We start from the raw sequence: 16028 nt of genomic DNA, 5'->3' as shown, positions 1-16028 counted from the left end.
AACTGGATGTGCTTCTGCAGTATGGCTTCACAGGTCAGGCTAATGAGCTAAGCCTCAAGAGCTGATCAAGGCAGTGCACTGCAGCATCTGATAGCACCAGGAAAAGGTGGGCTGATGTGCGATTATTATTCCTCCTGCCACTTCACACATGTGAGTGGCTGAGCCAGTAAACTGGGGACAGGGATGTGTGATCTGAGTACTCACAACTTCCCAACTACCACACGTAGCTTTCCTGCAGCTGCTGCATGCTCCTTGGTACCCCTTACCAAATGACAAAATGCTAAGATCCAAAAAAAGAAAACTGAAAGGAAAGAAAAAGTATGCATAGAAGCTGAAGCTGCTGCCATCAGAATGCATTAAACATTAGTAAGTTTAACGGGGTGATTTACAAACTGCTCAGAGAACAGAGGGCATCTGGAATCCCTCATGTTATCTCTTTCCTGCAACAAACAAATGCCTAAAGCTCAACAAATAAGAGAAAAGAAATTCTTATGTGATTGTTTTAAATAAAATTAGGGCGAGAAACATTCTATGCAAAATGGCCTTTCTTTGAAAGCTGTAACACGAAAGCTTCCTAGCAGTGTATCTGCTCGGATCATGCTAACAAGTGATGCACTCAGCATTGAAAGGAAGAGAAAGCCTGTACTCAAAGGAAGAGCCCTCTCTCTCTAAAATGCAATTTCCCCAAGCAAAACTTCTAACATATTCTCTGAAATTTCTCACAGATTTCAGAATGCTGCAGCTTTCTAGCAAACTTGTTGCCGAGAGAAAGAAAACACTGATATACCTAAAATGTATTTATTCTCTTATACACTCTCTTATTAGCTTAAAGATATGCAGAATTGATTCTCTTCACTGCTGTGAGATTTGCTTGTAGTTAAAAGTGAGTTGATAGGTGCAAGGCTAATGAAGAGTTACAAGATGATGCATTCTGTGACATTTCGGATACTAAGAGTAGCAAGGACAAGAAACATAGTAGAAAAGTTATTTTAAAATTATGAAAAACTGTCTAATTTTTCTGTTTTTAATAAGCCTATGTAGCAGCTAAACTGCACACATAAGGACAGCTTCTTGTGTTATCCGAAGAAAGACAATACAGAGGAAACACGAACTCTGGTAAGTACCTAAGGTGAGAAGGGAACAACTCATGTGCAGACCTCAGCTAAACAAATGCATGGTAAGACAAAACAGAAGTCATCTGCTTCCTCCAACACAAATTTTCATGCAAAAGTAATTTCACATCTTTCTTTATCCATCTGCAATAATACAGAGCTTTCTCAGACATAAACTGGATAGTCCTTGGCTAAAGTCTGTGATCTGTCAGTAAATAATCATCTCCTATGATTACTATATCATATCAAAATGCGGTGTCATCCTTAACTCACATACAGGAAGGAGGTAACAACAGAGAAAACACTGCTGTGAGCCTTGTAGTGACCTCGTTTAGCATCCACATATTGCATAAAACTTAACACCTGTGTGAAATGCTCTCAGAAATAGAGTTTGATTTTAGGGTGATTCTGTGAGGAGCCAGAAATTGGATGTGATGATCCGTGTCAGTCCCATCCAACGTGGGATATTCTAAGATTCTTATTTTCAGAAGTGAGAAAGACCAAATTTTGTATGAAGCATTAGATTTTCATAACTGCACTCTACGCAAAGCTGGTCTTTCTGTTACATATATGACTTGAAAGGAATGATGATCAAAAAGAGAACTTTTAAAGAGAAAAAACATCTGTGTGGTTCCACTTAGTATCAGAAAGGAAGGGACTTCCATCATGGCTTTTTTAATAAAAAAGTTAATTCTAAATGTACTAAGGCCACCTAAATGTCATATCTGTCACAAACTGTTCGGGGTTCATAATGCTCCTAAACTTCACAAGTAAGCTGGATTACAAGAGCAGCAACCCTTTTTAACTTTGTACTGTGTGTAATAAGAGGACTACCTGCAATCTATTTTTGATTGAATTCCAAGTTTTCTGTTGTAAGAGCCTTACACAGTCGAATCATGTATTATCAGCATTCTTCTGACCCTTATTGCTCAAGAACATTCACTAGAAATTCACAAATAATTTTATGACATTTAGCAAGTCATCTCTCAGCACTGCCGTAGACTTCTTTTTCCAGGGGAGTAGTTGAAAGTAAATGATAACAGGTTATCCTAAAAGGAAAGACTTCAATATCCAAAAGTATACAAACAGTTCAGCCCCAACATTCTAAAAGACTGAAACATGAACATATTGGATTTTCTGTTAAAGTAAATTGGAAGAAAAAGTGCATGAAATGAAGACAGTCTAAGAAATAAAACCTTTCTGAGAAATTGGGAGGAGGAAGACAGCATACTTTTTTTGCCAAGAAATGAACTACTTTTCATGAGAGACTTTCCCAGTGCAGTTTATGAAGTTATCCTCTAACAAGACTGAGAAAAGACTTTCTACAAAAACTGTTTCTCTTCCAGCCACCCCCTTTGAGAGGTAGCTCTGAGTCCAGTCTGTGCTGATAACCCCTGCAGCCTTGCTGCCACTTTCTTCTCTTCCAGACCTCCACCTCATACAGCTGAGGGGAAAAATTATCATAGAATCATAGAATGGTCTGGGTTGACAAGGACCTCAAAGATCATCTAGTTTCAACCCCCCTGCTGAGTGCAGGGTCGCCAACCACTAGACCAGGCTGCCCAGAGCCACGTCCAGCCTGGCCTTGAATGCCTCCAGGGACGGGGCACCCACAACATCCTTGGGCAACCTGTTCCAGTGCGTCACCACCCTGAGTGAAAAACTTCCTCCTAATATCTAACCTAAACCTCCCCTGTCTCAGTTTAAAACCATTCCGTCTTGTCCTATCGCTATCCACCCTCACAAACAATTGTTCCCCTTCCTGTTTATACGCTCCCTTCAAGTACTGGAAGACCACAATGAGGTCTCCCCGGAGCCTTCTCTTCTCCAAGGAGAAGAGGAGTTCATAGGATTTCATACATAAACATCAGATGATTCTTAGAATACGAGAAAGAGTGATGCAATACTGCAGTAGAGATAGATGGAAATTTCTTCTAAAATATAGGGTCTGCTGGGTTATGCACGTATAAGTAGGTCACCTGATTCTATTTTTCATTTGCATCTCTTTAAAATAATGTTGTCCTATGCTGACTGCTTTAACACAGAGCTAAAGATCTACTCCAAATGGCTGAGATAAAGAGAATGATTCCTGCTTTTCTCTCATGTTGATCTTGAATTAGTTCCTTATTCATTTATTCTCCTTTCTCTCCTTCAATTTGAAATAAAAGCAGTTCTGAGAGGAAAAGTGTTTGCTCAGAGTAAACCTTGTACAAGAAACTTGGGATATTCAAAGACTGAAAAAAGCAATGGCTCCTAGGAAGTGAAAACAATAATAATTCTTTTAATATGTGCTCCACATCCTTTGCAGAATGCATTAATATGAGCCTTTTAAAATTCAAGCAATAATTTTTGTATGTCTTTTCCTTTCTAGCTAGTGTGAATCACCACCCTCTCCTGGACTAAGAAAAGAAGGTAATGTTACCCACACTTTATGGATGAAGTAGAGAAGATTAAGTGTCATGCCACAAATCAAACAAAAGTCCTCAGAACAGCTCCTGAGCCAAAGCCTGGTACTTTAACCATATGATAATTTTCTTCTGCCAGGTATTTAAATTTTACCCCAGCAGTTCAGGAGTTCCCATTAGCACAGAATTCATTCCAGCACCTGTCACAAATGAAAGTGAAAGAGATTAGAGTTCATGAAGACGATCCCATCTGTATTCTCATTATCATATTTTCCCCTTATTGAAGATGGGATGTGGCTACAGAGTGCTGCTGAAGGAACTGAGAGTGCTAGTGGAAGGGAAAGAGCAAATAACACATTGCAGAGGCAACAGCAATTTCCATAAAACAATACTGACACAGAGTAAGTCTTTGTAGTTTTGCTTGGCTCTGCCTGATGTAGACACTAGTCTGGACCTTGAAGATAATAAATATGAAAGACTTGAGGGTGAAGACATCACAGGACGTGTTTCTGGAGAATTGCCATTCCATCTTGGCATACAAGCATTAGGTTTTAAACCAAGGTGACAGAAAGAATTAATCTGTATTTCTAATATTTTCATAAATAATACTTCATTACTATAATCCAGCACTGAATTTTGCATTTTACAACTGATTCGCAGCTACTGACTTTCCTTTCCATGCTTGCATTGATACTGCACATCTTTTAAACTGACACACTTGCCCTCTCCTTAACCCTTCAGGAAGAACACGGGCTGATTCAACCCCAATATGAATCTCTCACATATCAAAAAATAGCAGCATAAAATGTAACATTTGAGGTGAAACTTGATGAAGCAGTACAGAGGAAACACAGGTCTCAAAATACATTGCCTCATGTTGCTCAGAGGCTCTTCTCTGCAGAGGCATAATAATCTCACAGCAGTGTGCATTACCTAAACCTCATTAGGATGCTTCCTGGATACAATGGTGAAGACTGTAATGGTGTGACAAATGAATCCTAAGATATCAACTCCTTGCGCATACATCTTGGAATTAATAGAAATGAAGTTAATAATTTAATTTTATTCCTCAATTGTAATTAATACGATATTGTTACTTGCTATTTGAACCATGCTTAGAAAGTTATATATGGAGAGAAGGTACTTCTGGCCTTTCTGAAGCTAAATATGGGAAATGAGCACCTACAAGGTACATGTACAAGTACACATAGAGGCATTCATGCATCTTTACACACTCAGTTACTAGAACTACGTGGTTGGTATTTGGCCTTCTTCCCAGTTCTGTTCTCAATTTTAGCCTGTGGCTACTGATGTTATCTGCTCAGTAAACACTACTAAAAATCAAAATGTCTTCTTGATACACTACAGGTAAGATTAATACTATACAAATCGTTGGCTTATGTTTCTGCCAGAGATGAATGTTTATTCCATTAAGTGCAATTTTTTGCTGATTTACATTTATCATTAACATGTTTCTAATGACTTCCTAGGAATGCCTAGAATCATACTCACAAAAAAAACAAACAAACAAAAAAAAAAAACCAAACAACTTTCATCACCTTAGTTTGAAACATCTTTAGCTGGCCCAACTAGGAAGCCCAAATCGTGGTATTCTGAAGATTGGTGCATTCTGATCTGGCCAGTCTAGCAGGCAGATGTTCAAATGTGGAAGATGGGATGTAAACCAAAAAATTACATAGTCTCACTGAGTGTTGAACTCACCTGATTGCTAAAAAGATCTTTTGGTAAGCAAGCTAAATGCAGCTAAATCCTGCATTTTCTGTCTGGTATGACTGTAGATATTTCTTATAGTAGAAAAACCCCATTAAGGATATTGAACAAAAAGATTTTTTTGGAACGGAGAGCCTTTCTGAACACATGGTTCCATTGAAGTTAATTTTGAAACTCCTACTTCACTGGGGCAAAAATTCCACCTTTCATCATGAAATATTCAGAGAACACACATGATAACTCATCCTAGCCTACCCATTAATGATTGTACTGAACAGGACACAGTTGTGCCTGAAGCACGCTAGCAACAGCTCAGCTTCCAAATGCAGGAGACGTGATCTATTTCAATCAATCACTGAGCTATAGATCAGTATGACAGGAAGGTTCATGGTTAAAAAGCTAAATGAGGACTGCTTTCTGAAAAGTGTATCTCAACTTTAAGTCTCAGTTGCCAATCTCTAATGAATATGCAATACAGAGCACAAAGTTAAGCAATAAGGATAAAATAATGAGTAAATGATTAGCTGCAAGACCAAAAGCAAACAGAAGATCCCACAAAAACAAACAAAAAAAGACCCAGTCAGAATAAAATGCAGGAAGAGTATTTCCAACATGTATTTATTTCAGAGCTTAGTTTTAATATTTGAAACTGCCTTTAATAATTCTCATTTAACTTACAGATCGTGACAGAAAATTAACGCCTTGGTTATGTAGGTGGTGGCCACCCGCACTGATCACTTCCATGCTGATAAAATAACCTCAGCATACACAGATGTTAAGCCACAGGAGTTAATTTTGTGCTTTAAGAAGTTACTTTTAAGTGCTGACTTATAGATGTTATATAGAAAAGGTGATCAAAACAATACAGAGAACTTCAAAATTACAATGGTATGAACTCTATGCAGTTAGAAGTCAAGGATTTAGAGAATTTTTATGAGGTCTTCATAATCTCAAAGACTGTACTTCAATCCATTGCATATTATGAATCATCCAAGTAAGCTTATGAAACAACAGCAATGAAGCAGGAGGTGGGCCAAGTTTATTTTCTTCTTTTGTAACACTAACACTTGAAGCTTTGAGGCTTTCTGATTTATTTTTTATTATTATTATTGCAGGATTTTATGGTCAGAAAAGACTGTAATCTCATCCGATCTGACTTCCTGTCCATCACAAGTCATTAGCTCTCATATCTCAGCCAGAACTCTCCATGAAGACCTCTAAAAGAGATCACTGCAGTCCTCAAGAAAATGTCAGTGAGCTGCCAGATATGCCAGAAGCTCCTACAGTAGAAGAAGCCTGATCAAGTCCACCTGCAGAAGAACTTACAAATACAAATACTAAAACCTCCTTGCCATTGTAGGAAGGAAGTAAAATTTAAATTTTCTATTATTTTGGGAAAAAAGCTTCACCACTTTATTTTTGTGTATGTACACAAGCATTCCAAAAACAAATAATATTTATATGCAGAGCTATGTAAGTTGCATGTTTAAATCACATATTCATCTTTCAACATAAAGACAGACTCTTCTCCACACATACTGCAATTTAAAGTAAAAATATCTCAGTAATCTAGCACTGTATAGAGCCTGTATTTTCAGCCACATTAAACCAGTCTCATAATAACCACTACTGAAGCCCTTGCCAGCAATTTGGATCCAAAAAAAAATTCATGTAGCAATGTGAAGTGTGCTCCTAGTGAAGTCATGAAGTTATAGCACGGTACGAGGCTGAAGACTCTGACTCATGCTTGCTAAGCAAACAGCTGGGGCAATGTAAAGCTGTACTTCTCCCAGCTGTTCATTATCTCTTGTCCAGATGTTACCATCCCCATAGCAGAAAGTGAAATGCGTAACATCACCTTCTCTCTGTCAGTGCTAGCTGGTATTTCCGCGCAAAGTGATTCCAATAGTCAACTTGTACGAGCTACAAATGGAACACAGAGCCTTTTTTCCCATGCTCAGTCACTTTAGCAGAACTAGATTGGCCATAGCTCCACAATCAGATCACTGAATCCAACAGAATCTTTTCTATGCAAAGTTCAGTCACACACAGGTAACAGAGTAACAATTTTCTACCTCTAAGAGATCTGTTAACTTTTAAAACCAGAAGAACTCAAAAATGACATTTTGGCAGCTTCCGCTGTAAATCCCAGCTTGTCTGGCTTCACCTAAATTGCTGTGCATTACATGTGTTTCCAGCATACAGTCAGCTCACTGCTGTGTTGATCTGTTTCAGGCCATTTTTATATCTACACTAGAGCTTAAGCGAGGTGAGAAAACTGAGGCCCCGCTGTAGCATAACACTGCTCTACTAACTTGTGATGACCTCTGAGGGTCTTTGGGCTTTGAATTACAACAGAACAGTTACTCTCTGCTCCAACTAATGAAAGGGCCTATACAAAGACAACACAAGCCTGGTGTTAAGAGAACTTTTACAGAAGTTAGTTGTTTTAATAGCAGTCTCCATGGACAGCAGGTATTAGATATTCCAAGATCAAAGACTTCTTTTTAATCTAGTAATTAATCATCTTCTCAGCACATTCACAAATAACAAGCATAGTTAAAATCTTAATGCCAAGGTATTACAACATAGGACTGCATATATCCCTTAACAGCTCCTGCAACACAGTCTCAGTCTTTGAAATTGCTCGATCCAAAGACGTAGTGATGCTGGTACTGCTGTTAAAGTGAGATGTCCTTCATCCTAATTAACACAGATTTCTGGTCCGTGATAGCCTAAATTTTTCTTGACTATTCGATATTCAATAGCAGAAGCAAAATCAGAACCTTATCATACTATTAGCTGAAAAAAGGCAAGCAGACAGACCTTGCTGGCTATTTATTTCACTGTTTATTTTACTGCAGTAAAGCCTACCTCTTCTTAAGGAGTTTGTTACAACCTCAATAAAACCTCACATGACCTCTGAAAGGATTAAACAGAAAACTAAATGTCAAAGCTAAGAATTTGGCCATGAAATGTTGAGAGGAAAGTTTAGTCTCACACAAAACCAGAATAGCGTACATTGGGAAGTGTGTTACAGACCAAACTGCAAAACAGATTTGTATCTGGAGCTGGACACACACAAACGTAAGGCTAACACAGAGGAACAATATTTTGCAACAGCAAAAGCTGGAAAAAATTCATCCAGCTTTGGATGCATTAAAATAGTCAGCATGGATAGGTCTGGTTAACGTAAACAGCTAATTATAATATAGTTACAAGCCATTTTTCATTACTTTCTGCTTTTTAAAGAGGAAAAAAACCCTCCAGGATAGAGTAATTTCCTAGCTAGAAATTTTAAGAATACAAAGCTCACTCTTGCTGAGCTGAGTAGTCTCTTTACAAAAAGAATCACAGCTTATCATTCTGCAGCAACTCTGCAGCATATTCTTCTAATCAACCTTTCATTGCAGTACACTTATCTCTTCTCAGTTCCACATAGCCAGAAATTACTACTGTGTACATTCTGTCTCAGATTGCTTTTTCTTCCACCTTCACTGTTACACACCAGGGTCAAACATAATCAGGTGGAGAAGAAGCCCTTGCTCCCAAGAATGGAATAAGAAGCCAATGAGAAACATTATTCATACATGCAACACCTTTTCTCCTCCAGAAAAAAAAAAAAAAAAAAAAATCAGAAAACAAAGCAGCTGACAAATTTTTAGTGTAAAATGTACATGGGATAATGGCATAAGCTTGGAAACCTTTTGAAAATCTTAATTAAAACCATCACATAAAAATATACTTGTCAACTAAATCAGCATTAAAATAGTTTCTAGGAGATAAATAATTCACAGATTTTCATAGTTAACAATCTGCTTTCTGGAAATAAACTTCACAGTTTACTATAAAATGATCAAAGAGGGATTAGGTAGCTATTCAATTTACTGGAAAAACATTACACCATATCATTGAGATTGAGAAAATGACCAAGGAGCTGAATATGTTAGAGAAGATGTAATGAATCTGAACTGTGATAGAAATTCGCTGTGTATGGAGTCATTAATGTTAATTTTATGAATATTAAAATCACCAAGGGGAACAAATTTGCTGGCACTAAAGCTGATAATGGCTAAACAGTCCAAAAGATTTCATTTCTAAAAAGTTTAACAAGTGAATTTTCATCTTTAAATGTGGAGATCCTTTTCAACACATGATAGAGAATGCATAAAAAACACAGGAATCCTTCACCTTATACGGATTTGCCTACAGGCTAAAAATAACTTTGGTGGCCACTCAGTATCCTTTGACAGTTAATCAGCTTGATGCCTGTTGGAAATAAGAGGGCTTCCAATGCCTGTAGTGGGATACTCATTTGTGAGTGAAAACATCTTTTTTGTTATTTTAGGATTTTTCTCTAATCCCACGCCAGTTGCCAGCATCACGGCTCTCCGTACTCTTGGGCAGAGGACATGATAGGATCATTCTAAGAGACAGCAGTCTGCATCTCTACATAGAAAATCTGATATGCTGCATACAGCTCACAGATTAAAAAAGAACAACAAAAAAAACACAAAGCAACAAAAACAAAACAAACAGCCCAACAACTTTGATTTAAGGGAAACTTTGCTATGGAGGTGAAGTCAGACAAAATAACAATATTCAGTTTTAAATGATTGTAGTGTACTATGAAAAATTCTACAGTCTCTATCTTTGCTTCAGGACATCATCTTCTTATTAACCTTTCTTGATCCTTCCTGGACATTCCAGGAAGAATTGAAAAAGCAAAATGATAAATGTGAATATGCTGCATGTACAGAAATACAAAATGGGGTGTGAGCTGACATGGTTAACTCTGCTCTGAAACAGCTTAACAAAGTTCACATATGAAAGAATTATGATTCTCTTTCCTTTTCTTCCAGAAAACTCCGTGTTACTCTCCAAAGCAGCAAATAATTATTAGAAAATAGGAATCTTCTCTCTCTTCTGCCTGGTTTATTGTTCTCCATTTTGTGCATATTTAAGCATAATAACAGCAGGGATATTGCGTGCTCAATACTTGCTAAAGATTTTCACCATCTTAGGTTTCAAACAACTTTGGAAACTCTTCAATGTGCGTGCTCATTCCTCTTTGAATGTAGATCTTTACAAAATTTACCACAGTTACGATGTCTCACATTTGGAAAACCACATTTTTATCTCTGATTATCTTTACAGTTTAAGGAGAATGTTATTTCTAGCAAAGTTGATCACTAAAATCTTGCTTGCTGTGGTAAGGGAAATTTGCTTCTTCATTATGTAAGTAGAAGGGAAGCTATATCAAATTTATTAATATTTATTCAAGGCATACTTGACAACTCATCTTACACTGGGAAAGTGATTACTTCAGAATCTCAGAGGTCATAAAAACAAATTTCCAACTCTAAGCTTCAAGTTGGAAATGAAATACGCACAATCTAAAAATACAGAACCTGAAAATATTAATTCTCTGGACCAACATATATTTAGGAATGTGTGATTCATGAACCTTGGCTGCTTAAATTTGAAAGGAAGACAAGGAAACAATAAGATTAGAATGAGCCTCAGCAGCAACAAATTTATGCCTATTTAAGTGGACTTTACACAATCAAAAAAATGCCACTCATATCTCCTGGTATATCATACTGGACATTACAGTGACATTTCCAAGCAATTTATTGCATTTTCTGTTACAACGTCTGCCATCATCTGTGATCTGAAAATACTATACGTCTGAAGGATCTGATCTCTCATCACAGCCAAAAACTTTTAATACGTTTGCAAATAATATTTCCTTGACATTCCGATTGATGAACCTGAGACTCTGGAGAAATGTATTTCAGTTTCCAAAATCCCTTTCTCACCAGCAGCTCTAATTACCATTTTTCTCACCTCCTGAAGACATCTTTGGTGTCTCCGTTTTCTACCATTAACAAGCAAGCAAAATAACTCCAAACAAACCATTCTAAAAACAAACAAAAAACCTATCCATTTTTATTTTCTGAATTAATTGGAAATTGTTTATGAAGACATTTTAATGGTTCTCTAAGTTATCATCACTTAGAAACAGTAATAAACATACTGAAACTGGAAAGAATACCCACTCTACTGTACTGTAACACCCTGAAAGTTTCTTGTTAAAATTTAAATATTCTAAATTTATGCCACTGAAGTGTCTGCTTTTCTTCGATCTTCTATGTGAAGACAAATGTGGGAACAGAATAATTAGTTTCTATTGTAATGAACTGTAAAATTCATAGAAGATTATGAAATTGAGAAGCATAGAACAATATTATCATTAAGGATTTATAGCTTATAAAATTCAAATTATATATTTTTCATAAATTCTCTCTGATCTTCATTGCTATTATGACTTTCCCAAATATCCTTCCTGTTTCCTATTTCCATCTGGCATACTCTCAGAGTCTAAGAGAATCTTTTAAAAGTTTCACAGAGTTAATGAAATGGAAGAGTTTTTATGCGGTTCAGCAGTAAAAGCTACGCTCTTTTTAGTTAATGAGTATTTTTTTCTGTGGCTTTCTGTGTGGTTGCATATGCAAACTACAACTCAGAAATAAAAAAACTGTCCTGGCTACAGCATGTGTTCAAAACATCCCACTTGAAATATGTTCTTTACAGTAATTAAAATAACAATGACATTTTAGCATAATAAGGCACAATATTTTATTCTAGAGAGAGCTTAGAGCATCTTTTGGGGCACTATTATTTTATACTCCCTCCTCCAGAGCAGCTTGCTGACAGGTATATTATAGAAGTGGCATTTAGCTCAGTTCCCCTTTTCAATCCTAAATCTTCCCCACTTTTTGTCCTCTTGTGACACAGACAGCATAATGGCTCCTTCCCCAAAGCATTGTAGCTGGCAATACTGACACCTTGCTGAGAGCAGGCAGCAAGTATCTTTCTAGTGATCTTCTAAATTGCCATTCTTCTTTTTCAGCTATCTCTGCTATATATCTTCTTGATAGAAAACTACAGTATGAAGTGCTTCTGAGGTAAAGAAATTCACTTCAGAGGTTTTGAAGATTTTTTTCCTATTTTTCCTTAAATTCATGGCTCTAAAAAACACTGACAGTTTTGATGGAAGAGGTTGCTGCCAGAAAGAAAACAGATGCAAAATTGAGGAAAATGCGTGAGATGTTGAGAAGAGTAAATCAGCACTTCAGTGTCAGAGTCACTATTTCATTATTCAGATGCAGTAGGCTGAGCAAAAGAGATGAAACATGTCAAAAGCAAGAAAGAGGTTAGTATTGAAGTTCTCTCAGAAACCTCAGCACCCAAAACTTCTGCTTTGTAATATTTATAATTACTCTGCAAAGTCCCTGTGCTTCTCTGACTCACTTTATTTTCTGTCAACATACCTAAGCACGTCACTGCAGTATTTCAGTTTCTCTTCAATGTAATTTCATTCAATTGAATTTCACCAGTGTAAAGCTAAAGCTAAACTGTAATGAATCAAGCCCAACGCAATTACTTACTTAAAAGTACGTACAAAATAACACTGAAAAAATGTAATATGCATGGGAAAGTAGCAGGAAATTAAGTTACTTTTAGAAAAGCATCTAAAATATCTTAACAGCAGCAGAATTGGACTTACTGTAAACTTGACCCCATAGGGTTGAATGACTGTGAATACAGACGTCTGATTATCAGTTTTGGATAAGAGGACACATATTCCTGCATTTCTTATCGCTCACACTTTTAAACCAATAGCATTCTCATTAGTTTTACCTCTTGACAGAAACGATCTGCATAACACCAAGCAATGGCTAAGCTGAGGACCAAACCACTGACAACAATCCCCCACTATGCTGCAAACTGAAGTCAAGCCCTAATTCTGGGATACATCATTGCTGCCAGAACACACCACCAACACCATCACTCACTTCACAATCACTGGGGTTCATTTTAATCTAATTTATTTTAATCTACTGTTCTTCAGTTTACTGTTTGCAGAAAGTAATTCTACAGAGAGGAAAGAAAAAACACACAGTAAACTATAATCTAATTGATCAATTACGTGGTCAGTTCATACTTTAAAACGTGACCTACACATACGTTGTTTTCTTTTGTGCAACTCAGTCTTAAAGATGGATAAATGCTCACCACTGATACCTTCTGAAGAAGGAAGGTTTGTTTTGTTTTGTGAGGGTGGTAAGAAAGTTAATTCAAAACTCTTTGCAAGTTCATCTCAGGTTTTTTTAAGTCTTTACACTGGAATGCTAACATAATTCTTCTACAGAAGTCACAAAGCATGACTACATCACCACTACATCTTATTCAAATCAGCTTTTCGTGTCCAGCTCCACCATGAGGTTTTTTTTAAAAATATTTATAATTATTGCATCTAAAAGGCAAAATCAGTATGGTAATGAACTTCAATATTTCTAACATGCCAGCTCATAATTACTATTATTAATTAGTTATCTAGCTACCTATCCAACAGCCTTAACTTTTCTTATACTTTGTAGACCACTTGCTGAAACACCTCAATCAACTGAGTCTGCTCTGCATTTTCAAGAATAGCCTCAGATTTAGCTTACAGGTCCTACAAACCTGCTCAGGATTCTCAGAAATAATCATCAGTATACATCCTCAGATAAGCAGCAGACACTAAAAAAAGGCAGTACCCTCTGCGTCTTGCTGCTCTGGTTTTCTATGATCAAAAGGAACACGAAGATGATGAAGAGCTATCCCAGAGAAGATCTTGCTACTTCCAAAACGTAGTAGCCAATAAGGACTGATTTATACCTAACTAATTTTTTCTTAAATAATGTTTCTCAGTACTGTCAGCTATCATTATTTGTAATTTTTAATTCAGCATTCCCATTTTCTGCTTATTCAACCAACACACTGAAGGAGAAAACCTGTAGCATCATTTTGAATGAGGTCTTCTCTAGGTCTTAATGGCAAGTATTCATTAATCGATACATTCAGTCTATAAAGCTAAATGCATTGCCAAGAGTTGAGGTAGCAACTAGAATACACTACCTTTCCTTCCCAAAATGCCTCAGCCTGCAAGACTGTCTGCCTGATAGCAATCTCTCAGTCTCTCACAGGGACACATACTGCTTATTTTCCACGAATTAATATTTCATAGCTTATATTGTGCATTACTACTTACTAGTTCTCACTCTAAATGAATGAAGGTCATTTAACATTTCCAAGAACAACCGTTTTTATTCAGACTGTGCACTAAAGATCAACAGCTATACTTAAATGAGCAAGTGGCTAGTGCATAGGGGAAGGGAAGATGAAGGCAAGTTTACAAGAAATACAAAAAAGATTTTTTTTTTTTTACATTTTTCTTTTCCCCCAGATCAATTTTTTTTTCCTCAAGGTGCTTTTTAACAATAAGGCAAGGCAGTGTAGTTGGCTCTGTCAAACCCACTAACATTTGCAGAAATAACGACTTACTACAGAAAAAAACACATTTCAACAGATAGCCCAGAAGATATATTTTTCAAATGGGACAGACATTCCTGCAGTTTTGCACCGATTTTTAGAAAGTGGTTTTATACCATTAAAGCAGAGATAGTAAAGTTCACACTAAAACTCAACCTCCTGTCCTGGGCAGATGAAAGCAGCAAGTTTTTGGAAAGAAAAACAAAAAGCAAAAAAAAGTAGTAACGAGCAAAATCCAGGCTGGAAGGCTTTAACAGGAGTGTTAACAACTGAAAAGACTTCAGAAAACCTTCACACACAGAATAAATCCTGATCTATTCAAAGCCTTTCCACTGCTGAGGAGTCCCAGCTGCTGCCCCTTCTTTCACCCGAAACCTTACTGGCACAGGGAAGGCAGCAAGAGCTGGAACAGGCGGAGCTGCCTCGCTGGAGCTCCCTGCCAGGGACAGAACACCTCCCATGCTCCTAACCCTCCGTCTTCTTCCAGCACTTTCCTGCAAGGCATCACCACAGGTGACAGGCTCCTGTCCTAGGCTCCCTCCTCGGCAGCCCTGGGAGGACACCGGGGAGTTTCCTCGGGAGGAAATGCAAATGCAGGCAGTTTACTGCCTTAGCAGCGCTGTTTTAAAGGAAGCAATACAACAGCTTTCAGCAGTAACGTTCCCTTCTACCAAAATCAAAAGCACCGATGAACTAAGCAGAACTTCTTACTCAAGGAAGTCAGACGGCACGGCTGCGTTCCTCCTTACCCCCTTTCAGGCCGGTGAGGGCGTTTCACACTCCCGCGCAAGCCTCGGTCCTTCACAGCTGTGCGCGAGACCACGGCTCGTGCCCCAAGGCGAGGAGGAGCCGCGCTGCCGAGGCCTTTCCTCCCGCGCGGCCTGCACGCGTTAGCTCAGGCGCTCCAGCCGGCAGCGGGAAGGCTCTGGGGCAAGCAGCACGCGCTGCTCCCTGCTTCTCCTTACTGCTGCTCTCTCCATCCCGACGCACCGCACTGTTTTCACCAAACCGAGCAGACTTCGCTAAAATCCAACTGCAGTTACCCACGCTAGTGCATGTGTTTGCAGAGAACACTGGAAGATTAAGGAATATTTTTCCCCTTGGGTGAGCAGCTCTGAAAGCTGTTCTTGAGATGGTGTGCCACTTCCCATGAAGCTGTTGATAAAGCTGTTCTATATTTTAGCTTATACTTAGAATGATTTTTCTGTAATATATGGCCAAGATAAACATTCTGTGGAAAGCTGCAGTGTGTTTTGATTGTCTATAGATACTGCAAATAACAATGTTTCTTGCTGTAGGCGAAACATTTATTTTCTTCCGATTAAAAGTAATATGTTTTTTCTTTATTATTTCCTTTGTAAAACAATTTAGGAAAATACTAAAAAGAATGCTTCCAGTA

At 37.7% G+C, this 16028-nt stretch overlaps 1 long non-coding RNA gene across 2 annotated transcripts in view; it reads right to left on the bottom strand.

Annotated features, from left to right (window-relative positions):
- Positions 1-15712, bottom strand: part of LOC110403473 — a 117085-nt gene extending 101373 nt beyond the window's left edge. For both annotated transcript variants that reach the window (XR_002441688.1, XR_002441687.1), the window contains exon 1: positions 15341-15712. This is a non-coding gene — a long non-coding RNA (uncharacterized LOC110403473). The remainder of the gene's footprint in view (positions 1-15340) is intronic.

This window comes from Numida meleagris, chromosome 8, assembly GCF_002078875.1.
Source record: "Numida meleagris isolate 19003 breed g44 Domestic line chromosome 8, NumMel1.0, whole genome shotgun sequence".
NCBI lineage: Eukaryota > Metazoa > Chordata > Aves > Galliformes > Numididae > Numida > Numida meleagris.
The sequence above is the reverse complement of the archived record's forward strand: the minus strand, read 5'-3'. Positions and strand labels throughout refer to the sequence as shown.